Genomic DNA, 26988 nt, shown 5'->3' with positions numbered 1-26988 from the left:
CTGCCATGGCCGAGGATACTCGGGGGTTTTGTTGCTGCCTGTCCAGTGTGTGCGCAGAATAAGAGTACCAATCGGCCCAGCTCTGGACTACTTCACCCCCTTCCTATTCCCCGGCGACCATGGTCGCATCTGGCCCTGGACTTCGTCACTGGGTTGCCCGCTTCTGAGGGGGAACACGGTCGTTCTGACTATCGTGGACAGATTCAGCAAGTTCGCCCACTTTGTGCCTATTGCCAAGCTTCCCTCTGCCTCGGAGACGTCCGAGATCCTGGTTAGGGGAGGTTTTCAGGGTCCACGGTTTGCCCAGTGATATCGTTTCCGACCGTGGCCCTCAGTTTACCTCTGCTGTCTGGAAGTCCTTCTGTTTGGCCATTGGAGCTACAGTCAGTCTCACATCTGGTTTTCACCCCCAATCCAATGGTCAGGCGGAGAGAGCCAACCAGAAGATGGAATCCACGCTACGCTGTCTGGTCTCTTCCAACCCCACCTCCTGGGTCTCTCAGTTGCCTTGGGTTGAGTATGCCCACAATACTCTTCCTACATCTGCCACTGGGATGTCTCCCTTCCAGTGCCTGTATGGCTACCAACCTCCCCTGTTTCCTTCTCAGGAGAAGGAGCTCTCAGTGCCTTCTGTTCAGGCCCATATTCGTCGTTGCCACCGGACCTGGCATCGGGCCAGAAAGGCACTCCTAGAGTTTCGGACCGGTATCAGCTCCAGGCGAACCGTCGCCGGATCCCCGCTCCCACCTATACCATCGGAGATAGGGTTTGGTTGGCCACACGGGATCTTCCGTTACGGACTGAGTCTAGGAAGTTGTTACCGAAGTTCATTGGTCCGTTTGTGGTGGAGAAGGTGATCAATCCAGTGGCAGTTCGACTCAAACTACCGAGGACGCTCAGAGTCCATCCCACCTTTCATGTCTCCTGCCTCAAGCCTGTCTTCCTCAGTCCTCTGTTGCCTCCTCCGCCTCCTCCTCCTCCTCCTCGGATGATCGGAGGTGGTCCTGCCTACACGGTGCGTCGCATCATGGATTCCAGACGGCGGGGCCGGGGTTTCCAGTATCTCGTGGACTGGGAGGGGTATGGCCCTGAAGAGAGGAGTTGGATTCGCGGCGACAGGTCCTAGATGCGGACCTCATCAGTGACTTCTACCGCCTCCATCCTGGCGCTCCGGGAGTCCGCCCGGTGGCGTTCGTCGGAGGGGGTACTGTAACGATCCCGGCTGTCTGAGTCGGGTCCTGTCTGGTGACTAGTGTTCCGGTTCGTAATCTCCAGTTTCCCGAGGGTTCGGGAACGCTCCGGGGAGCGCTCTTGTTTTCCGCACCTGCATCCCATCAGCAATCTGCACACCTGGTCCTGATCATCACCCTTCTTAGGCTCTGGCCTAACATCCAGTTCCTGCCGGATCGTTAGCTATGAACAGTATGTTTGTCAGCGTATCAGCCTCTGAGCCATTAGTGTTAGTTTTGTTGTTTTGCACCTTGTGACTTGCTGTGTACTGACCTCCGTTTTTGTTCTGTCTGCAGTCTTTCACCCGGAACCTTCACCCAACCTCTGCCTGATGGTCGGCGGCTGCCGAGCCAGTACCGGACCAACCACTGCACCCTCAACAACCCATCCACGCCACCCGCTCTGTTCCCTGGATTATTCAGCCTCACTCGGAATCTATTTAATAAACACTCACCTTTCTCTCTACGTTCCTTGTCCTGGTCTGCTTTTGGGTTCTGGCATAGTAAACCGTGACAAAGAAGCTCAGCCCGGCGGAACGTAATTACGACGTGGGGGACAGGGAGCTGCTAGCTGTGGTCCAAGCCCTAAAGGTGTGGAGGCATTGGCTTGAGGGGGCTCAACACCCTTTTCTCATTCTGACTGACCATCGTAACCTGGAGTACATCCGGGCAGCTAGGAGACTGAACCCTCGTCAGGCTAGGTGGGCCATGTTTCTGGCCCGGTTTGTCTTTAAGCTCACCTATATACCAGGGTCACAGAACATTAAGGCAGACGCCCTGTCCTGGCGATATGACACAGAGGAGAGGTCCATTGAGCCCACTCCCATACTGCCGGAGTCTTGTCTGGTGGCACCGGTGGTGTGGGAGGTCGATGCGGAGATCGAGCGGGCGTACGTGCACGACCCTACTCCTCCAGAGTGTCCGGAGGGGCGGAAGTACGTGCCGCTCGAGATTCGTGATCGACTAATTTATTGGGCTCATACGTCACCCTCCTCTGGACATCCGGGTATTGGCCGGACAGTGCACTGCCTTAGTGAAAAGTACTGGTGGCCAACATTGGCAAAGGACGTGAGGGTTTATGTCTCCTCCTGCTCGGTGTGCGCTCAGTGTAAGGCGCCTAGACACCTGCCCAGGGGGAAGTTACAACCCCTACCCGTTCCACAACGGCCGTGGTCTCACCTATCGGTAGACTTTGTCACGGACCTTCCCCCCTCCCAGGGGAATACCACTATTCTGGTCGTTGTGGATCGGTTTTATAAGGCCGGAGGAGTGGTCGGGGTATATCCCCTGGGCAGAGATTGCCCAGAACTCCCTTCGCCACTCCTCTACGAATCTGACCCCTTTTCAGTGTGTGTTGGGGTATCAGCCGGTTCTGGCACCCTGGCATCAGAGCCAGATCGAGGCTCCTGCGGTGGATGAATGGTTTCGGTGCTCGGAGGAGACATGGAACGCTGCACATGTCCATCTGCAGCGGGCTATTCGTAGGCAGAAGGCGAGCGCCGATCGCCACCGCAGTGAGGGTCCAGTGTATGCACCTGGAGATCGAGTCTGGCTCTCGACCCGAAACCTGCCCCTTCGCCTGCCCTGCCGGAAGCTGGGTCGGCGGTTTGTGGGGCCATTTAAAGTCCTGAGGAGATTCAACGAGGTATGTTACAGGTTACAACTGCCAAATGATTATCGCATTAACCCCTCGTTCCATGTGTCTCTCCTCAGGCCGGTGGTAGCTGGTCCACTCCAGGACAATGAGATACGGGAGACTCCACTGGACATCGAGGGGGCTCCGGCGTACTCAGTCCGGTCCATCGTGGATTCGAGACGTCGGATGGGGGGTCTGCAGTATCTCGTGGAGTTGGAGGGGTGTGGTCCGGAGGAACGGTGCTGGGTGCCTAGGAGGGACATCTTAGATCCCTCCCTCCTGACGGAGTTCCACCGGAGTCATCCCACTCGCCCTGCTCCACGTCCTCCTGGCCGTCCCCAAGGCCGGGGTCGGCGCACGGCTGGAGCCGCGCGTCAAGGGGGGGGGGGTACTGTCACGGATTCCGCCGAGGCTGCTCCTCCTCCTTGCTCGGGCAGGCTTCGGCGTTCGTCGACCCCGGAGTACTAGCTACTGCCGATCGATGTTTCGGTGTTTGTCTTGTGTTGTCTAGTTTGTGACACCTGTTACTTATTTTGTGTTGATTGTGTAACATATAAGTTCCCTTGTTTTACGTTTGGCCTTTGTGTGTTATTGTCATTTTGTCCTGTTTGATGTTCGGCAATTCTAGTTAGCCTTTTACGCACAGCGCGTGTTTACTCCTCCAGTGTTGTGGAGACTTTTGTTTTGTGCGTGTTTACTTGAAGTAAAGTAGTCATCTTGATCCTCTGTGTCCTGCGCCTGACTTCACCGCTGCATACACATCACCCCATCTGACAACTGGAGTGGCCGAGTTACAGTTTTGACTAAAATCTACTTGAAAATCTATGGCAAGACCTGAAAATGGTTGTCTAGCAATGATCAACAACCAATTTGACAGAGCTTGAAGAATTTTGAAAAGAATAATGGACAAATGTTGCACAATCCAGGTGTGGAAAGCTCTTAAAGACTTACCCAGAAAGAAACAGCTGTAATCGTTGTCAAAGGTGCTTCTACAAAGTATTGACTCAGGGGTGTGAATACTTATGTTTAATGAGATATCTGTATTTCATTTTCAATAAATTTGCTAAAAACTCTAAAAACATGTTTTCACTTTGTCATTATGGGGTATTGTGTGTAGATGGATGAGAAAACAAATATTTAATCAATGTTGAATTAAAGCTGTAACAAAACATAATGTGGAATAAGTCTGAATGCACTGCATCTTAGTGAGATTTACTAACTAAATCAATGCAGGCTCCCTAGAGGTCAGGGCCCCTGGGCACGTGCCCTGCGTGCCCGATCGGTATTCGGCCATGATTACTACAAGTTTAGATAGCTGACTAGGATAATTGAAGGACTGTCATTGACTGACATAATGAGAAAAAACAAGAGAAAAACTGCTGATGCACAACCAAATTTCATTACTAATTTGAATTTTTTGGGTGGGGGCCCTAAGTGACTGCTTATGTCGCTTATGCCTGGAACGGGCCCTGTGTGTGAGTCAAAGAGAGGTAATGTAAGTGATCAGAGGTTAAATAGCTACAGCTGCCTGTTTATATCATCACTCAATTAGAAAAGGAATACACTGCAGGAGCAGAACACACACACACACACACACACACATGATCTTACCAGGCACAATACTGTATGAAGTATTATTTTCCAGTGTCTGCAGAGTTTTTCCTCATGCTCTCATTCCCTCCTTCACACCTGCAGCTCATCAGCAGATCACCCTCTCCAGATAGCCCAGCTATAATCGTTTAATTAACCAGTTTATTGCTGAGTAAATCGCTTAATTAAACACAGTAATTGGGTTATCAGAGTCCTCTGGTGAATCTGACTGCTAGACCTGCTAATAATAACCTAAATATCCTCCACAGGGTCTGTGTCTCTCTTGACTCTGTCTGTCTGTTCCCACAGTCAAAGGAATAGGACCAATGTACTGGGGATTGACCAAGGCTGGGATTCAATCAGGTCGCGTATTGTCTGCTATGCACCATTTATAGTAATTTATAGTAATTTCTGATTGAGCCGACATATCTCCGCGAACGTGGAAACATTGCCTTTACATGCCGCATAGCAGACAAAGCGCGATCTGATTGAATCCCGGTCCAACTGTTTGATGGAGTAAACAGATCAGTTATACTGTAGTTTCTAATGATGTTGATGATTATGATTTTAAATAATAGTAGATTGTAAACAAGGTGCGTCAACTTGACATCCAGTGTGGTCCGTGTCTAGAACATTTCAAGCTCATGACTTCAATGGATAAAATATTGACAAGATATTAGGACAGAATGGTACTGAGGGAAATCAACAACCACAACCTCAACCGAGAATGCCAGTCACGACAATGTTCTTCAACACATTACAACTTTATCGACGAACGAGGGCGGATCAGTGACAAACATCGATATACCATGCCAAACATCAGCCTCTGTATCAATGCTATACATCACTAACTCTATCAGTAAAATGTATCACTATCTTACTCCTCTTCTATAGAAAAAAAAAAAAACATTACTCTGGATAAGAGCGTCTGCTAAATGACTAAACATTTTAATGTAAAAATAAAGAGTATACCATCTGTCCGTTACATTTCTTCCACTCCGTAAAACCAAGTCAATATTGGTCCCACAGCACCACGGATCAATATAGAGATAGATTGATATTAACTTAGAGCATTGGATGCTCCTCGGAGGAGGAAGGGGAGGACCATCCTCCTCAGTGAAAAAAAAGAAGAAAAAAAACATTAAAAAAGTTATCATTTTTAGATAAAACTATACTAAATATAATCACGTGTCACCAAATAACTGATTAAAACACACTATTTTGCAATGAAGGTCTACAGTAGTCTCAACAGCACTCTGTAGCGTAGCACCATGGTGTAGCCGGAGGACAGCTAGCTTCCGTCCTCCTCTGGGTACATTGACTTCAGTACATAACCTAGGAGGCACCCTGGTTCTCACCCCCTTCCATAGACTTACACAGTAATTATGACAACTTCCGGAGGACGTCCTCCAACCTATCAGAGCTTTGGCAGCATAGAATGACATGTTGTCCACTCAATCAAAGGATCAGAGAATGAATATAGTACTGAAATCATAAGCTACAGCTAGCTAGCACTGCAGTGCATAAAATGTGTGTCATGAACCCTGCGTCCTGAGTCTGTTCCTGCCTGTGTTGCCGTTTTTCTGCTCTGAATCTCCTGTTTCCCGAAGGTGCCTGAACGCACCCTGACGTTGCTAGGCGGGTGATCTCTCGATTACCCGCACCTGCTTCTCATCAGCTTCGGCACACCTGGTCCTGATCATCACCCCTTCATAAGCTCTGACCTGACATCCATTCCCTGCCGGATCGTTAGCCATAAACAGTATGTTTTGCCAGCGTATCAGCCTCTGAGTACTAGCGTTAGTTTTGTTGTTTTTTGCACCTTGTTGACCTGCCTTGTACTTTCCTCCGTTTTTTCTGTCTACAGTCATTCTCCCGGAACCTTCACCCAACCCCTGCCGTGCCATCAGTTCATCTGCCACTTCACCACCACCTACTCATCTCCGCCACCCGCTCCGTCTCCTGGACTATTCTGCATCTTTTTTATCTGTAAATAAACACTCACATTCATTCAACTCACCTTGTCCTGATCTGCTTCTGGGTTCGGTCTTAGAGAACCGTGACAATGTGGTGAGTAGTTAACTCAAAGAGCGAGAAAGAAAACAGTTGAACAGTTTTGAACAAATTAATTTCTTCCAAAATTAAGGAGAAGCAAGAGAGAGAGAGAGATTGTCAATTTTTTCACTTTCAGTTTCACTTACTTAGCTAGCAAATGCAGCTAGCTAGTTTAGCCTACTCAAACACCCTGCTCAAACAGAGGGATGCTACATTAGCTAACTGGCAATGACTATCCAACACAACACTGGAACTCTTCCAAGTCAAGGTAAGCTTTTGGTTTTACTCATTTATTGCCACCGGGGCCCACCAGTGTAAGTGCTAAACTGCTTACTGACTGTACACTAACATTACTGCATGATTGTAGCAGGTTTACTAACACGTTAGTCTATTAGCTATGTTGACTATGACGTTACTTTAGCTAATATGGTGACAACGATGTAGGCCATGTAGCGGTTATGATACACTGTATGGTTTGGCTTGGAAAGGTTTTTTCGCCTGGTCAAATACAGCTGATGTGTTGTGCATTGAAGTCCACAAGCGAAGGGAAAAGGTGAGAGGAGAGCGAATAGATGCGAGAAGGAATACAACGTGGCTGCTATGAAAGTTAACTGTGTTTACGCGTGATCAGGGGTGTATTCATTTTGCAGACGTTTTTTTAACGGAATGAAACAGGGATAAACATACCTGAATTTGTCCATTATAAACTCTCGTTTGCAACTGTTGAACTAATGATTACACCCTGTATCAGCTAGATGCAGGCAAGAGTGTGCAAGGCGTCTGTCACCTCAACATTTTCTCTCGACCTGTGTGCACCTACGTTGTAAACTTTCATTCATAGGCTAGGTTGTAGCAACCTCATGAAGGGTATAGGAAAATTTGAGTATCATATAGTAGCCTAAACCTATTACTGTTACATTGAACTGGGTGAATGGAATATGAATGACAGTCATCCAATATGTTGTGATAGAAATAAGGCCATACTCATAAACAATAATAATAATCCTCCCTCATCTTAAACGTCACTGACTGCCACTGACTTAGAGATCCCCACCAATGCTTTCACCATTCAAGTAATTAAACCCCTTAGAGTCTATTGATGAACCGGGGCGTCAATCTAAGTAACATAATAAGAAAAATCCCCATCTAAATCCGTCAGTTTAAGCTAGAGATATCTGTTGTTTTGCATGGGCCTACAAACTAATATGACCACCGTATAGAAAGGGGAGACTCTCACGAACACGATGGTGTTCTCCATTTTGCTCTACGACTCGTCTAAAGGTAACACATACAAATGAATGGAAGTATGGAGGTAGTTCTGTGCCAAAAATAAGGGGTTAAATATGTGTAAAAAAAAAACATTAATATTTCCTGAGCTTTCTTATATCTCCTACATATAGGACAGATACTTCTAAATCGTATTTCTTATGATTTATTTTTTGACTGTCTTTTTTGCCATTTATGAAGTGAATCAATACGTTTATTTGGGCTATAGTAGTAAAGGCCAAATTCAAAATTTTATCAAGTAACTTTTAAATAATTGTTTTGTGTCATGGTCCCCTGAAGCTCTCCTGATTGTCCCAGGTGTCCCAAACCATTATAAGTAATGAAATGGTATCAGGGTTTTAAGGTAAGTGGTACGCTGTTCAGAAATCCCCTACACATTCATTGCCTATAATACATCTCTGTACTTAACAAAAGAGTGCAATCTGCACTGATATTTTAATTATCAGTTAATCTGACTATTCTCTCATTGATTTCATTTACTTATTTCAGCTATTTGAGTTTGGGTTTTTAGTATAGTTGTATAATGTTGGTGGGGCATATCATAATTGTTTTATGTTACTCCTGAATCACTATGATAAATATAATAGATTTTCTTCAGTGTATTTTTAACAGAGCTGAGATTTACAGTACTTTGAAGTGCAAAGTGTAGGAATAGGCCTACAGGTGAAATCAGTCATTGATACAGACATGGTGGCGTAGCAGGAAAATTGGAATGCCGTAAACCAAAAGATTGTGAGTTCAAATCTCAGGTGAGGACATGTTAAATAATAATTACAGTGGGGAAAAAAGTATTTAGCCAGCCACCAATTGTGCAAGTTCTCCCACTTAAAAAGATGAGAGAGGCCTGTAATTTTCATCATAGGTACACGTCAACTATGACAGACGAATTGAGATTTTTTTTTCTCCAGAAATTCACATTGTAGGATTTTTTATGAATTTATTTGCAAATTATGGTGGAAAATAAGTGTTTGGTCACCTACAAACAAGCAAGATTTCTGGCTCTCACAGACCTGTAACTTCTTCTTTAAGAGACTCCTCTGTCCTCCACTCGTTACCTGTATTAATGGCACCTGTTTGAACTTGATATCAGTATAAAAGACACCTGTCCACAACCTCAAACAGTCACACTCCAAACTTCACTATGGCCAAGACCAAAGAGCTGTCAAAGGACACCAGAAACAAAATTGTAGACCTGCACCAGGCTGGGAAGACTGAATCTGCAATAGGTAAGCAGCTTGGTTTGAAGAAATCAACTGTGGGAGCAATTATTAGGAAATGGAAGACATACAAGACCACTGATAATCTCCCTCGATCTGGGGCTCCACGCAAGATCTCAACCCATGGGGTCAAAATGATCACAAGAACGGTGAGCAAAACTCCCAGAACCACACGGGGGGACCTAGTGAATGACCTGCAGAGAGCTGGGACCAAAGTAACAAAGCCTACCATCAGTAACACACTACGCCGCCAGGGACTCAAATCCTGCAGTGCCAGACGTGTCCCCCTGCTTAAGCCAGTACATGTCCAGGCCCGTCTGAAGTTTGCTAGAGTGCATTTGGATGATCCAGAAGAGGATTGGGAGAATGTCATATGGTCAGATGAAACCAAAATTGAACTTTTTGGTAAAAACTCAACTCGTCGTGTTTGGAGGACAAAGAATGCTGAGTTGCATCCAAAGAACACCATACCTACTGTGAAGCATGGGGGTGGAAACATCATGCTTTGGGGCTGTCTTTCTGCAAAGGGACCAGGACGACTGATCCGTGTAAAGGAAAGAATGAATGCGGCCATGTATCGTGAGATTTTGAGTGAAAACCTCCTTCCATCAGCAAGGGCATTGAAGATGAAACGTGGCTGGGTCTTTCAGCATGACAATGATCCCAAACACACCGCCCGGGCAACGAAGGAGTGGCTTCGTAAGAAGCATTTCAAGGTCCTGGAGTGGCCTAGCCAGTCTCCAGATCTCAACCCCATAGAAAGTCTTTGGAGGGAGTTGAAAGTCTGTGTTGCCCAGCGACAGCCCCAAAACATCACTGCTCTAGAGGAGATCTGCATGGAGGAATGGGCCAAAATACCAGCAACAGTGTGTGAAAACCTTGTGAAGACTTACAGAAAACGTTTGACCTGTGTCATTGCCAACAAAGGGTATATAACAAAGTATTGAGAAACTTTTGTTATTGACCAAATACTTATTTTCCAGATTTTTTTTCTCATTTTGTCTGTCATAGTTGACGTGTACCTATGATGAAAATTACAGGCCTCTCTCATCTTTTTAAGTGGGAGAACTTGCACAATTGGTGGCTGACTAAATACTTTTTTTCCCCACTGTACTATATGAATAATGTATGTCAAATTGTGTCAAATATGTAAGTAGAAAACACTGTATGTTAAAAGCACTGTTTGTGTGTGTGTGTGGGTGTCCCTAGCGTTGCCAAAAGACAAAGAGCTGTGAATGGATCAATAGTTCACCAATCAGTGCCTTGATGGACCACGTGCCCTAGGTAGAACGTTTTATTTAAAACAAATTGGGGGAGAGGACATTTATTTGAGACCATCAGGTGACGTCCCCAGGACAAACCAGGAACTAGACATAACCTCCAGGGGACCATGACACAACGTCCAAAGAATGCCCTAAAAACATCCTCAGGGACATCCCCGGGACAAACCGGGAACTAGACAAAACCTCCAGGGGACCATGACACAACGTCCCAAGAACTAGAAAAAGGTTCCCCAGAGAACGTTCCCTTGTGACCATCACGCAATGTCCTAAAGACTAGTAAAATGAACCTTCTGAGAACCTCCTAAAAGGTCCTGACATGGTCCTCAGTGATGTCCTGGGAACTTACAGGGAACTAGACAAAGGTCCCCCAGAGAACGCTCCCTTGGCACCATCACGTAACGTTCTTAGAACGTTTTCAGAACATCAGAGGGATAACATCATGCCGAAACCCTTAAGGGACATAATGGGACCGTCACTGAATGTCCTCAGGATGTCCCCTGTTGCTGGGATAGTGTGTATTATTGTTGATAGATCAAATGTGACATGTGATTATAACTTTGTCACCAAGCCACAGGCCCACACAGGCACAGCACACAGTGGTGGAAGCTTGTGGCAAACAATTTCCATTTATTCATTAAAACAGGCTAATAAACGTTGACATTTTGAACTTTGAGCTTCTTCACTATATGAAAACCAAATCAATGTCTAATCCACTCCAGTACTGATTCAACTGTTCAACTAATATGCAATCACTTGAATTTAGTATGCTATGTCAAGAGCAGGATCTGAACCCTGGTCTGCACGGACGAAACCAATGTCTTAACCATTAGACCAAAAGGAGCCAGACTTTTGTCTGCAAACACATAAATAGATACAATAAATGAAATGGCAGGGCTAGGGGTATACTCGAGGGGAGGTTTGGGAAACATTAATCTATCAATCCTCACCACACTATTCACTCACACACAGTTCACACTGTTGCCGAACCATACATCATTCACCATCATTGACACCATCATTGACCGTCATTGACACCATCATTGACCATCATTGGCACCATCAATGACACCATCATTCACCATCATTGACACCACCAGGGATCCCCTGGGTGGGAAATGTCATCCACCGCTAAAAGTCGATGAAGATGAACCCACAATCTGAACGGACCGACAAATATCTCCTTTATATTTGGGTCACACTATATTTGAGTTACACTGACTCAAAATGACCATGCCAAGGAGAGAACATTGTGAACCTAATGTGAACATTGACTAATCAAGCATAATAGAATAATACACTGTCTATATACACTCACCGGACCGTTTATTAGGTACTGTTATGTATGGTACGACGTTATGGTTTACGACAGTGTGCTGCGTTACGGATGAATGGGTTGTCAGAATGCGTGGCACATGTCATTAAACGACAGAGTGATGTTCAATGTGAAACTGTGCAGATGTCCGTTCTTCTACAACTAGGCTAGATATAACATTGGCGACGAGGATGGCTGAATTCAGTTTACCACCGCCAGCACCATTCCTCGCCGTGCCTGGCGAACCTCCAGTCCCGTGGAATAACTGGCTTGATAGTTTTAACAATTATCTAGAAGCTATGGACTTTTCTACAATCTCCGACAAGCGGAGGACAGCACTGCTCCGTCACTGCCTTGGTACAGAGGGACAGAGGATTTTCAGAGCGCTTGGATCGGCTCCTACATTCACTGCTGCAGTCAGCCTCTTACGGAACCACTTCGCCGGGAAAGAGCGGAGTGCTCCTCCGACGCTACCCGGCCACGGAAGAGACACCAACGGCCGGGTGAGTCCATTCAAAGCTACGTGGCTAATCTGAGGGATTTGGCTAGCTCTTGTAACTACGGGACACTTCAGGACGAGATCATCAGGGATCAGTTGATAGAGGGGACGTTATGTGAAAAGACAAGGGAGAAACTGCTTTTGGAATCGGATAATTTACAACTAGATGGAGCTATTAAAATAGCACTCCAGGTTGAAGCGGCGTTGGAATGCTCTTCTATGCTAACAGACAGCTCTGCAGCATACACTCGGCCCCCAGCCATTCTCACACAGCAGCTTCAGCCCGAGCAGGCGCACTACAACGATCACGCGCTGCGCACGCCTCCCGCGTCGATAGCTGCATGGACACAGACACCGACATGCCCGTGCAGCAGGCACACAGACAAACAAACAGAACTAGCTGTGGCAACTGTGGGGCTAGCTCTCACAATTCAAGGGCTTCAAACTGCCCAGCCCGTGGGAAAATATGCAAGAACTGTTCAAAATACAATCACTTTGCGAAAGTGTGTCGTTCTGCCCCTGCTACTAGCTCCACCCAGAACAGGCCCTTCGTTTCATCTCACTCTCAACATGAACACACGGAAATCCGAACAGTCTCCACCAACCATGTGTCATTCAGGACATGCACTGTGCAGCTGGGTGAGGTGGGTTTGCCTTTGCTGCTGGATACTGGCGCTGCGGTGTCGTTGCTCAACCTTGCCACTTACTACAAGTTTTTCAGTCACCTACCACTCCAACAGCCCTCCACTGCCCTGTGTGGGTACGGTAGATCTAAGATAGACATTGTAGGCACGCTCCAGGTCCCAGTACACTACGGCACCAAACATCTGCCATCATTCACATTTCATGTTGCAAAGCGGGGTGCCAACCTCCTGGGCCTCGACCTCTTCACAGGCTTGGGATTCACACTGAGAGATGACAGTGGGTCAGCTATCTACCAGGTTACCTGCACATGGCAACAGAACTGGCCGACTCTGTTTGATGGACTGGGCTGCCTCACAGCCTTTACTCACAGGCCCCTAGTGAATCCGGGAAGTGACCCCAGTCATGCAGCCCCTGCGGCGCATTCCCTTTGCACTGCGTGATGACGTCACAAAGATCTCCAGTCACAGTTGGATGCAGGCATCATTGAGCCAGTCAACGCTGCCCCCTGGATTTCAAACTTGGTCATTGCAACCAAAAGTCAGGTGGAATCGGACCTGTGTGGATCTCCGTGCTGTGAACAAGGCCGTTGTCCCGGATAAGTACCCCCTTGCCTACAGCTGAGGAGCTGACCGCACAATTCCATGGCTCCACGATCTTCACGAAGCTTGACCTTCGTCAGGGTTATCTTCAGGTACCCCTCCATGCAGCTAGCAGAGACCTCACGGCCTTTGTCACACATGCTGGCGTGTTCAGATATACACGCATGCCTTTTGGACTTAGCTCCGCCCCCAGCTGCTTCCAGAAGGTGATGAGCACCATCCTCGCTGGAATACCTGGGGTGGAGGTCTATCTGGATGACATTGTGGTCCACGGCCCTGACCTCCACATCCATGATTATCGACTCCACAGAGTATTCAGTGCTCTACTGCGGAACAACCTGACCCTGAACGGTGGAAAGTGCACCTTTGCAGCTCCAGCCGTCGAGTTTGTGGGCTTCCGCCTGTCGGCCAAAGGCATTGCCCCACTCATGTCGAACATTGAAGCCGTCCACCGGATCCCCGGAACCGACCTCAGCCTCTCAGGTGGCCTCATTCTTGGGCATGACAGCTTACTACCTCCGGTTTCTGCCCCACTACTCTCAGACCACAGCGCCCCTTCGCCAGCTCCTCAAGAAGGATGAGCCATGGGCCTGGACGGCAGCCTGCTCAGACGCGGTCCGCTCACTGAAGAGTCAGCTCACCACAGCCCCAGTCTTGGCTCACTTTGACCCCGTCTGCCACACCATTGTCACATGTGACGTCTCAGCTGGAGCACTAGGAGCTGTCCTCTCACAGCTGCAGAATGGCATTGAGAGGCCCGTCGCCTTCGCCTCAAGGGCCCTGAGCCCCACAGAACAACGGTACTCTGTGGGCGAACGAGAAGCACTGGCCTGTGTCTGGGTGTGCGAAAGGTGGCACCTCTACCTATATGGCCGTCTGTTCACACTCCGAACCGACCACCAGTCCCTCACAACGCTACTGTCAGCATCAGGAACTGGCCACAAGCCACTTCGGCTGCACAGATGGGCCGACCGCCTCAGACAGTATGACTATCAGCTGAAGTTCACTCCGGGGAGGGATAACGTGGTGGCAGACCTCCTCTCACGCTCCTTTGACGCTCCTACTCCCGACCGTCTTGCCAGACGACAACGAAACAGAGCTTGTACAAATGCTCTACGCTCCTCTTCAGTCAGTCGTCTCACTGGAGGAGCTGAAGCAAGCATCGGAACAGGATCCCACACTGTCTACCCTGCGCACCTACATACGCACTGGATGGCCAGCACATGTGCCGGAAGAGCTGGCGACTTTCGCCAGAGTGAAGCACGAACTTTCTTGCTGGGAAGAAGTCTGTGTCTCTCGAGGGTTTTGCACTGTGGTCCCGAGTGGCCTGCGTGCGCGTGTTCTATCCATGGCGCACGAGGGTCACTTGGGCATAGTCAAGGTCAAACAGCGATGTCGAGACCTTGTGTGGTGGCCAGGCATCGACCACGACATTGAAGCCCTGGTCAGGGATTGTGCTGCATGCCTCCTCAGTGGGAAAACAGGACAGTCCGCCCCACCCCCCCTGCAGCCTCTCGCATGGCCGTCCCACCCCTGGGAGCACATCCAACTGGACATCTGTGGCGAGATCCATGGACACGCAGTCCCTCACCATCAGCGCTTCCTGGTGGTGGTGTATGACCTCCACTTTAAGTGGCCAGAAGTGGTTCCTGTCGGAACTGTCACAGCACAGGCCATCGTGGACATCCTAGACAGCCTGTTCACAAGGTGGGGCCTACCCCTCACCCTTACCACGGACAATGGGCCCCAGCTAACCTCTGCCGAGTTCTCCTCATATCTCAGCAACAAGGGAATCAAACACATCCGCACGGCCTACTACAACCCACAAGCTAACGGAGGGGGTGGAACGCTTCAACCAAACGCTGAAGAACGGCATCAGAGCGCACCTGGTCCAGGGGTGCACGTTCCAAACTGCTTTGAATCAAACGCTAATGCACTACAGAGCAAGCAAACACACAACAACACAGGTCTCCCCGGCATCCCTCATGCTAGGTCGTGAGATGGAACTGCCACTGGACAGACTCAGAACACAGAGAGTAGCAGAACCGGCGACTAGGCGCACCCAAGAACAGCAGGCAGTGACCAGGCACCAAAGAGCAATGAAACAGCGTTTTGACAAGGCACACAGGGTGAAGAAGTCGATCATTCAAGTGTCAGACTGGGTCCGAGCCCGACGGCCTCAGCGGTGCAACAAAATGGCCTCATTCTGGTCGGACCCCTTGCAGGTCAGTCGACAACTGGGGCCCGCCACATTCATGATGAGCAATGGATCACGCTGGCACGCCAGCCGCCTCAGAAAAGTCCCTGCCCCTCAAGGAACACGAAGGCACACAAAACAGACATGCAGGCCAGAGACGCCACCGGATGGACCTCCTCCACCACTACCACCTGAGCCCCAGCCTCTGTGGGTTCCCCAAGGGCCGGAGCCACAGGCGGTGGCGGTGGAAGAAAGGCCTATGCGGGCACGAACTCGCAATGCTTATCTGGGGGACTACTTAACCTCTTTTCATTCTTAGGCTCCGTTAGGTGTCTTAGTCAACCTCCAGGTTAATGGACTGAACTGGCTAGTTTAGAGAGTCCATCCGTTTAAGGGTTAATGTTTATTTCTTACAGGTATCACTCTAGGTTCTTGCCCTATGGACATTTTATATATGGTACCAGTCCCTGGTTTTGGAAAGGGGGGGGAAATGTTATGTATGGTACGACGTGCTGTACGTCGTACTGTACGTTGTTATGGTTTACGACTGTGTGCTGCGTTACGGATGAATGGGTTGTCAGAATGCGTGGCACATGTCATTAAACGACAGAGTGATGTTCAATGTGAAACTGTGCAGATGTCCGTTCTTCTACAACTAGGCTAGATATAACAGGTACACCACCCAATTTCACGAAAATGGATTGCTCCTACAGACAGTGAGTTACCTGGCAGTGGCTTGCTATATAAAGCAGGCAGACAGGCATTGAGGCATTCAGTTACTGTTTGATTGAACGTTAGAATGGGAAAAACGAGTGACCTAAGCCAGTGGTTCTCAAACCTTGATGATAAGTTGACAAGTTGAATAAGGAGTGCTAGCTCTGGAATTGATCAAATACATGGAACGACTGGGGGTCCCCAAGGACATGCTTGAGAACCACTGACCTAAGCGACTTTGAGCGTGGTATGATCGTCGATGCCAGGCGCACCGGATTCAGTATCTTAGAAATGTCTGCCATCCTGGGCTTTTCACGCAAGACAGTGTCTAGGGTTTACCGAGAATGGTGCGACAAACAAAAAATATCCAGTCAGCGGCAGTCCTGAATGTACCGCCGTCCAATCTGCAGCAACTGCTTGATGCCATCGCATCAGTATGGACCAACATCCTTGTGGAAAGTTTCCGACACATTGTAGAATGCCCCGAAGAATTCAGGCTGTTCTGGAGGCAACGGTACTAGACCCGGTACTAGATGGGCGTACCTAATAAACTGTCCAGTGAGTGTATGTATCAATAATAGCATGACACACTTCAGACATGTGATGCAGTGAGAGGCAGCAGCAGAGTTGATGTGCTATGACAACCATGATGTGGCAGAGGCTGATCTAATGGAGAAGGCATTAAGAGATGTTCATGCTTATGATACACATGGACCTAAATCAACCTCTCTCTTGATTGAGATGAATTCACTTCACTGGAGGTTAGGAGTAGAGGTGAGGCGGTTCAGAGGTGTGTTACACACATGCGCACATATACACAAACACATGCACACAAATGAGCATATGCATGTCCACACCTACGCACGCACCCACACACACACATTTGCAAACACCTCATCCCTGACTGTAGAAAGGGATAATAAAACGGGACAGAGAGATCTCATAAGGTCCTGGGAACACACAAAGAGAGAGAGGGGTCCAACTGAGTTGTGGCATTATGATTGGATTAACACACACTCTAATCCTGTGAGCTTAGACCAGTCTTCACCAGGTGTTCCCCTCCACACACACGACCTCCGACCCCTAATCAAAGAACACCCCATGAGCTGTCAATAATGAGGAGAATGGAGAGACACAGAGTCCACAGCAACCTCTATTTTTCCTCCAAACACGTCATTACGTGTCATTCTGTTCAGCTCCCATTTTATCCAATAAAGATGAGCCACTTAGAAAGAAAGAGGAACAATGCTTTTTTTCCCAAGAACTGTTTGTCATGATACATTTTTCCAGGGAGAATTTGGACAATGTTCCATAGGGCACAACGTAACGAAGCATTTGCAATTGAAAACGAAAATGTTCTTATTTCTTCCTCAGTTGATCAAACATGTGTAAAACGTGTCTAGTATGGCATCCAGTGGTGTAGTGGAGGGTAAACGCATGTAAACGGCGTTTACGCACCTTTTTAATTTTGCGTGAGCTTTTACACACCTTTTGTGGAAAAATGCATTGAGCCACAAAAGGTATTGAAGCCACAAATATAATATAATACCGTATGATCTAAAATACTGTATATTCACTACTTCTGGTCCAAGGAATTGAAGAAAAAAAGACAATCCAAATGATTCTCAATTCCATTTGTATCTGGGAAAATGTACACAAATTCATGAGGTGGATATAACCAATATCACCAGGACCCCTATTTGGAATAACCCCACCTTACCACCTTTAATGGTAACACCTTTAAGTCCTGGTTCCAAAGTGGCATCATTAATTTTTTACATGTGTACTTTGATGGATCTCTATCGTCATTCAATCAATTACAAGAAAGATTTGGATTATCCAAGGTAGATTTCTTTAAGTTCTTACAACTCAGAAATCTTATTCAATCACTTCAAAAGAATCTGGATTAACGTAAGGGATCCTACATAGAAGAAAATACTGAATAAAGCTGCTATGCCAAAGATGTTGATTGCCAAGTTATATCAAGGGTTGATTGAAACTCTACCTGATGGTTCAGAACCTATAAGAAAAAAATTAGAGACATATCTTGAGTGGAAAAAACATTGGTCATATACAGTACCAGTCAAAGGTTTGGACACACCTACTCATTCAAGGGTTTTTCTTTATTTTTACAATTGTTTACATTGGAGAATAATAGTGAAGACATCAAAACTATAAAATATCACATATGGAATCATGCAGTAACCAAAAAAGTGTTAAACAAAACAAAATATATTTTATATTTGAGATTCTTCAAATAGCCACCCTTTGCCTTGATGACAGCTTTGCACTCTTGGCATTCTCTCAACCAGCTTCACCTGGAATGCTTTTCCAACAGTCTTGAAGGAGTTCCCACATATGCTGAGCACTTGTTGGCTGCTTTTCCTTCACTCTGCTGTCCGACTCATCCCAAACCATCTCAATTGGGTTGAGGTTGGGGGATTATGGAGGCCAGGTCATCTGATAAAGCACTCCATCACTCTCCTTCTTCGTAAAATAGCCCTTACACAGCCTGGAGGTGTGATGGGTCATTGTCTTGTTGAAAAACAAATGATAGTCCCACTAAGCCCAAACCAGATGGGATGGCGTATCACTGCAGAATGCTGTGGTAGCCATGCTGGTTAAATCTGCCTTGAATTCTGAATAAATCACAGACAGTGTCACCAGCAAAGCACCCCCACACCATAAAACCTCCTCCTCCATGCTTTACGGTGGGAACTACACACGCGGAGATCATCCGCTCACCCACACCACGTCTCACAAAGACACAGCGGTTGGAACCAAAAATCTCAAATTTGGACTCCAGACCAAAGGACACATTTCCACAGGTCTGATGTCCATTGCTTGTGTTTCTTGGTCCAAGCAGGTCTCTTCTTCTTATTGGTGTCCTTTAGTAGTGGTTTCTTTGCAGCAATTCGACCATGAAGGCCTGATTAACATCAGTCCCCTCTGAACAATTGATGTTGAGATGTGTCTGTTACTTGAACTCTGTGAAGCATTTGTTTGGGCTGAAATATCTGAGGCTGGTAACTCTAATGAATTTATCCTCTGCAGCAGAGGTAACTCTGGGTCTTCCATTCCTGTGGCGGTCCTCATGAGAGCCAGTTTCATCAAAGCGCTTGACGGGTTTTCTGACTGCACTTGAAGAAACTTTAAAAGTTATTGAAATGTTCCGTATTGACTGACCTTCATGTCTTAAAGTAATGATGGACTGTCGTTTTTCTTTGATTATTTGAGCTGTTCTTGGTAAAAGACTTGGTCTTTTACCAAAAAGGGCTATCTTCTGTATACCACCCCTACCTTGTCACAACACAACCGATTGGCTCAAACGCATTAAGAAGGAAATAAATTCCACAAATTAACTTTTAAGAAGGCACACCTGTTAATTGAAATGCATTCCAGGTGACTACCTCATGAAGCTGGTTGAGAGAATGCCAAGAGTGTGCAAAGCTGTCATCAAGGCAAAGGGTGACTACTTTGAAGAATCTCAAATATAAAATATATTTTGATTTGTTTAACACTTTTTTGGTTACTACATGATTCCATATGTGTTATTTCATCGTTTTGATGTCTTCACTATTATTCTACAATGTAAAAAATTGTAAAAAATTCTGAAAAAGTGGGTGTGTCCAAACCTTTGACTGGTGGTGTATACAGTTCCTTGCAAAAGTATTCATCCCCCTTGGCGTTTTTCCTATTTTGTTGCATTACAACCTATAATTTAAATGGATTTTTATTTGGATTTCATGTAATAAAAATACACAAAATAGTCCAAATTGGTGAAGTGAAATGAAAAAAAGAACTTGTTTCAAAAAATTCTAAAAAATTAATAACGGAAAAGTGGTGCGTGCAAATGTATTCACCCCCTTTGCTATGAAGCCCCTAAATAAGATCTGGTGCAACCAATTACCTTAAATAAAGTCCACCTGTGTGCAATCTAAGTGTCACATGATCTGTCACATGATCTCAGTATATATACACCTGTTCTGAAAGGCCCCAGAGTGTCCAACACCACTAAGCAAGGGGCAACACCAAGCAAGCGGCACCATGAAGACCAAGGAGCTCTCCAAACAGGTCAGGGACAAAGTTGTGGAGAAGTACAGATCAGGGTTGGGTTATAAAAAAATACCATAAACTTTGAACATCCCACGGAGCACCTTTAAATCCATTATAAAAAAATTGAAAGAATATGGCACCACAACAAACCTGCCAAGAAAGGGCCGCCCACCAAAACTCACGGACCAGGCAAGGAGGGCATTAATCAGAGAGGCAACAAAGAGACCAAAGATAACCCTGAAGGAGCTGCAAAGCTCCACAGCGGAGATTGGAGTATCTGTCCATAGGACCACTTTAAGCCTTGCACTCCACAGAGGTGGGCTTTACGGAAGAGTGGCCAGAAAAAAGCCATTGCTTAAAGAAAAAAATAAGCAAACACGTTTGGTGTTCGCCAAAAAGCATGTGGGAGACTCCCCAAACATATGGAAGAAGGTGATCTGGTCAAATGAGACTAAAATTGAGCTTTCTGGCCATCAAGGAAAACGCTATGTCTGGCGCAAACCCAACACCTCTCATCACCCCGAGAACACATCCCCACAGTGAAGCATGGTGGTGGCAGCATCATGCTGTGGGGATGTTTTTCATCGGCAGGGACTTGGAAACTGGTCAGAATTGAAGGAATGATGGATGGCGTTAAATACAGGGAAATTCTTGAGGGAAACCTGTTTCAGTCTGCCAGAGATTTGAGACTGGGACGGAGGTTCACCTTCCAGCACGGCAATGACCCTAAGCTTACTGCTAAAGCAAGACTTGAGTGGTTTAAGGGGAAACATTTAAATGTCTTGGAATGGCCTAGTGGGGCGGTGCACAATTGGCCCAGCATTGCCCAGGGTAGGGGAGGGAATGGCCGGCAGGGATGTAGCTCAGTTGGTGGAGCATGGCGTCTGCAACGCCAGGGTTGTGGGTTCGATTCCCACGGGGGGCCAGTATGAAATTAAAAAATAATAATATGTATGCACTCACTAACTGTAAGTCGCTCTGGATAAGAGCGTCTGCTAAATGACTAAAATGTAAATGTAAATAAGTGGCCTAGTCAAAGCCCAGACCTCAATCCAATTGAGAATCTGTGGTATAACTTAAAGATTGCTGTACACCAGCGGAACCCATTCATCTTGAAGGAGCTGGAGCAGTTTTGCCTTGAAGAATGGGCAAAAATCCCAGTGGCTAGATGTGCCAAGCTTATAGAGACATACCCCAATAGACTTGCAGCTGTAATTGCCGCAAAAGGTTGCTCTACAAAGTATTGACTTTGGGGGGGGGGGGGGGTTAATAGTTATGCACGCTCAAGCTTGTGACTGCAGGCTGCCCAACAACCTGCCCGCTTGACCCCATCCCCTCCTCTCTTCTCCAGACCATCTCCGGTGACCTTCTCCCCTACCTCACCTCGCTGATCAACTCATCCTTGACCACTGGCTATGTCCCTTCCGTCTTCAAGAGAGCGAGAGTTGCACCCCTTCTCAAAAAACCAACACTTGATCCCTCTGATGTCAACAACTACAGACCAGTATCCCTTCTTTCTTTTCTTTCCAAAACTATTGAGCGTGCCGTCTTTAGCCAACTCTCTTGCTATCTCTCTCAGAATGACCTTCTTGACCCAAACCAGTCAGGTTTCAGGACTGGTCATTCAACTGAGACTGCTCTTCTCTGTGTCACGGAGGCTCTCCGCACTGCTAAAGCTAACTCTCTCTCCTCTGCTCTTGTCCTTCTAGACCTGTCTGCTGCCTTTGATACTGTGAACCATCAGATCCTCCTCTCCACCCTCTCCGAGCTGGGCATCTCCGGCGCGGCTCACTCTTGGATTGCGTCCCTACCTGACCGGTCGCTCCTACCAAGTGGCGTGGCGAGAAGCTGTCTCCGCACCACGTGCTCTCACCACTGGTGTCCCCAGGGCTCAGTTCTAGGCCCTCTCCTATTCTCGCTATACACCAAGTCACTTGGCTCTATCATATCCTCACATGGCCTCTCCTATCATTGCTACGCTGACGATACACAACTAATCTTCTCCTTTCCCCCTTCTGATAACCAGGTGGCGAATCGCATCTCTGCATGTCTGGCAGACATATCAGTATGGATGACGGATCACCACCTCAAGCTGAACCTTGGCAAGACGGAGCTGCTCTTCCTCCCGGGGAAGGACTGCCCGTTCCATGATCTCGCCATCACGGTTGACAACTCCGTTGTGTCCTCCTCCCAGAGTGCGAAGAGCCTTGGCGTGAACCTGGACAACACCCTGTCGTTCTCCGCTAACATCAAGGCGGTGACCCGATCCTGCAGGTTCATGCTCTACAACATTCAGAGAGTACGACCCTGCCTTACACAGGAAGCGGCACAGGTCCTAATCCAGGCACTTGTCATCTCCCGTCTGGATTACTGCAACTCGCTGTTGGCTGGGCTCCCTGCCTGTGCCATTAAACCCCTACAACTCATCCAGAATGCCGCTGCCCGTCTGGTGTTCAACCTTCCCAAGTTCTCTCACGTCACCCCGCTCCTCCGCACACTCCACTGGCTTCCAGTTGAAGCTCGCATCTGTTACAAGACCATGGTGCTTGCCTATGGAGCTGTGAGGGGAACGGCACCTCCGTACCTTCAGGCTCTGATCAGTCCCTACACCTAAACGAGGGCATTGCGTTCATCCACCTCTGGCCTGCTGGCTCCCCTTCCTCTGCGGAAGCATAGTTCCCGCTCAGCCCAGTCAAAACTGTTCGCTGCTCTGGCACCCCAATGGTGGAACAAGCTCCCTCACGACGCCAGGACAGCGGAGTCACTCGCCACCTTCCGGATACATTTGAAACCCCACCTCTTTAAGGAATACCTGGGATAGGATAAAGTAATCCTTCTGGCTACTGGCTATAGGGTGAATGCACCAATTTGTAAGTCGCTCTGGATAAGAGCGTCTGCTAAATGACGTAAATGTAAATGTAAATGTAAGTTTTAATTTTTTTGGTCTTATTTCTTGTTTGTTTCACAAGAAAAAATATTTTGCATCTTCAAAGTGGTAGGCATGTTGTGTAAATCAAATGATGCAAACACATTTTAATTCCAGGTTGTAAGGCAACAAAATAGAAAAAATGCCAAGGGGGGTGAATACTTTCGCAAGCCACTGTATGTGAAAATTTTCATACCTGCTCCTACAACCTAAGACATAAACTACTGCAATTTAAGATAATTCATGCCACTTACTACACTCCTGCCAAAATGCATGTAATGCACCCAGAAATGTCACATCTCCATTGGAGATTGCAAGAAGCACAAAGGACGCCTATTACAAATGCTGTGGTCCTGTGACAAAATGACAACATTTTGGGATAATGTACGTGCTATCATTTCATTGTGTCTAGTAATGTATATCCATCCATTTTCATGATTATGTTTGTTGGAAATGTAAATACTGGTGATCAATATTAGAGAACGTTTTGTAATCTAGGTCTAATTCCAAAAAAAATAAAGTATAACCATTAATTGGAAAGCCTCATATCCACCCTCAATAACAAACTGGAGGACTGAACTATCTACTGTAGCTACATCCCATTAGACTCTATATATTACAAAATCAAACATAAACCAGACACATTTGACAGAATTTGAAAATCGTCTATTGACCATCTTAGAGATTTTTCACCTCGACCAGCGATCCGCGTTTAACCACCTATCTTTCTTACCACTACATCATTGATGGCATCCATATTAGGAATGCAGTTTGACGACTTCCTAATATGGATGCCCTTAATCTTGACTCTCTTTCTTCCTCAGGCTGAGTGGCTGCCTAGTACTGCCGGTAGTAGTACACAACTGATCCACAACTATAGTTGAGGGTTTCCAACAACTGTTCAACTATTACAACGTAACATAAACCATGTAATTAACATGACTCAAGAGTAGAATGTATCTTGTTTCTCTATCTGATGCTGAGGCCCATTCGAACAGCTGCACAGAAGAACAACAAGTGAGCTAATCAAGTGCTAATTTCACAGTTTCCCCAAATCTGTGTCATGCCGGATGGGGAAAGCTTTGAATTATTCTGCCCCCAGGACTGAGAAGACCGCGTCTAATTGTCTTGGAATCCCTTTAAAATGACATTTACACACTCTTCTCGCTCGCTCTTACACACACACACACGCAGGCAAATATGCATGCACACACACGCGCGGGCGCAAACAAGCAAGTACACACAAGCGCACACACAAGCGCGCACACACACACACACTCTGAGTCTCATCAGTGTAGTGAAGACGCAGGGTAACGGCAGAAAAACCTGGTCCCTGAGACGATAATATTGGTAACGGAGCTCATATGTGACGGACTAGGTTTTTAACCAGGGTCGTCTGTGCGCCATAAAGCTGTACATGCCCACTGAGCTAAAGGCTAAGCACATGCTTGGGGAGCTAACTCAAGTCTTCAGGAATATGCTAAAATGAAATAATACATTATTTTATTAATTTGAGGAATTACAATGAAAAGGTGTCATCCTAAAAAAGCCTATTTGTATTATGTTCAAATTCTATTTGAAACACAGCGTATATATAGAGTATCTTTTGAGAAAAAGAAAAAGCTCATCTGATTAAGTAGTCCCGCTGTGCTCTGAAATCTCAGCCTATAATGGAATTTGACCGATAGCAGCTCTGGTCGATGTGCAGCTTTAAATCTGACCTCCTGGGTCGCCTCTGTGCCTTCACCTCTCTTCGCCCACCAACTAGCCTTTATCACCCAAGGGGCAGCTAGTCATTTACAGTTTAAGCCAATAATCAGTTAAAAGCTAGTTAAGAGCCAGGAATCCTAATTCACTCCTTTAAAAAAAAAATATTTGATATTGACTGATATTCAAACAAACCACTGCTAAACCAGGTTTGGAATAAACCTCTAAAATAATCAAGTTTAATCAAAGCCAATTAAAAGGCACAAATTAATGAATTGTAGATAGCCACTAATTTAAGTGGTGGTGGTGTTCCATTGACAGAAGAGACAAACTGAGTCCTGGAAAGCAACAGAAACCGCCCCCGAGCTTTCCAGGCGTTATGGGCAGCTATGTGGTTAATTCTCTGCAATCATTAGATCATCAACAGTAAATGTATTGGCAGCCAGTATTTGGCACCCAAAAGATAATAAAGATTGAACATTTCATCTTCTCCCTCGGGTATTAACTGTGGAAAATAATAGTCTTGCATCATCTCGGTGGAGATGCATTGATTTGAGGACCAGGGGATCAATAGGATGATAATGAGAGTAATGGGAAATGTATGCTCCTGTCATGGGTCAGGACTTTAACGAGCACCGAGAAGAGAGAGAGAGAAAGAAAAAGACAGCACAGAAAGAAAAGGGGTGAAGAAAGAGAGCACCGAAAGAGGAGAGCACAGAAAGAGAAAGAGTGCAGAAAGAAAGAGTGAATAAAAGAAAAAAAGTGCTTGGCTTAAGCAGTGAGTGTTTACCAGCAATTACTCTTGATACAGATTGCAAAACTCCCCAAGGTATATACACCGTACAACCCAATTAAATCGCTAAGAAGTTAACACTAACAAGTTACTGTAATATATTGTCATGTTACTTCACATTCTCAGTGAAAGAAATTACAGTACGAGCAATACTCTTTTTTGCTTTTCTCCTTATGTGTTGGTATCACATCAGATACATTTATCAGACCAATTCAACCAAATTATTGTTGTGGTTTTTCCATTTCCCTTTTTTCAGTTCTTCTCATTTGTTTTCAGGTGCAATGTACATGCTTTGCATTTAAATGACAGTGTGGAAAAGTCCCCCAAACTTCAAAGAAAACCCAGAGAGAAATTATATGCTGCTCAAAACTAACGAACCCTAATAACCCAATACCCAACACATGCCATACTATAAAAAACTAGCCACCATAAGATAAGCCAAACTGCACTAAACCGTTGGCAACTTCTCGGGTTCAAAGCTGAACCCAAACTCCTTCAGTGGCAGTCAGGGAAGGGTCCCAGCTCAAACCAAGCCAGGTGAGATCTCCTCCACCCCCACCTTAAGCCAAAGCCTGAAGGTCTAAGGTCAGTCTTACCTGTGTATGAGGCGTTTGGGCGTAGGTCTTTTGGGTGATTTAGGTCTACCGTACAGTAGCTCAATTAGTGTCCTGTCTTCTATCTCAGTGTATTTCATCTACACGTACAGGCTGTTGCTCAGACCTCTTATAGAGGGACACACCCCTCCCTTTGGTGCAGCCCCCTGCATCCCTCTTTCACTTTCATCACAGCGAGGAGGAGGGCTGGAGAGAGGGGGGAGAGGGTGGAAAGAGAGAGGTGGGGGAAGGGTTGGAGAGTTAGAGAGAGAGAGCTAGTGAGAGAGGGAGGGGTTGGAGAGTTAGAGAGAGGGAGAGAGAGAGAGAGAGAGAGAGAGAGAGAGAGAGAGAGAGAGAGAGAGAGAGAGAGAGAGAGAGAGAGAGAGAGAGAGAGAGAGAGAGAGAGAGAGAGAAGGAAGGAAGGAAGGAAGGAAGGAAGGAAGGAAGGAAGGAAGGAAGGAAGGAAGGAAGGAAGGAAGGAAGGAAGGAAGGAAGGAAGGAAGGAAGGAAGGAAGGAAATAAGGAAGGAAGGAAGGAAGGAAGGAAGGAAGGAAGGAAGGAAGGAAGGAAGGAAGGAAGGAAGGAAGGAAGGAAGGAAGGAAGGAAGGAAGGAAGGAAGGAAGGAAGGAAGGAAGGAAGGAAGGGTTGGA

At 46.6% G+C, this 26988-nt stretch overlaps 1 protein-coding gene across 1 annotated transcript in view; it reads right to left on the bottom strand.

Moving 5' to 3' along the window:
- The window catches only part of LOC121545082 (prepronociceptin), a 56619-nt gene extending 30194 nt beyond the window's left edge, over positions 1–26425 (bottom strand). Inside the window, exon 1 of the mRNA XM_041855462.1 lies at positions 26342–26425. The gene's annotated coding sequence lies outside the window, so the exon portion shown is untranslated. The remainder of the gene's footprint in view (positions 1–26341) is intronic.
- Positions 26426–26988: the final 563 nt, after the last annotated feature.

Source organism: Coregonus clupeaformis, chromosome 29, assembly GCF_020615455.1.
Source record: "Coregonus clupeaformis isolate EN_2021a chromosome 29, ASM2061545v1, whole genome shotgun sequence".
In the NCBI taxonomy this organism is placed as follows: Eukaryota; Metazoa; Chordata; class Actinopteri; order Salmoniformes; family Salmonidae; genus Coregonus; species Coregonus clupeaformis.
The sequence above is the reverse complement of the archived record's forward strand: the minus strand, read 5'-3'. Positions and strand labels throughout refer to the sequence as shown.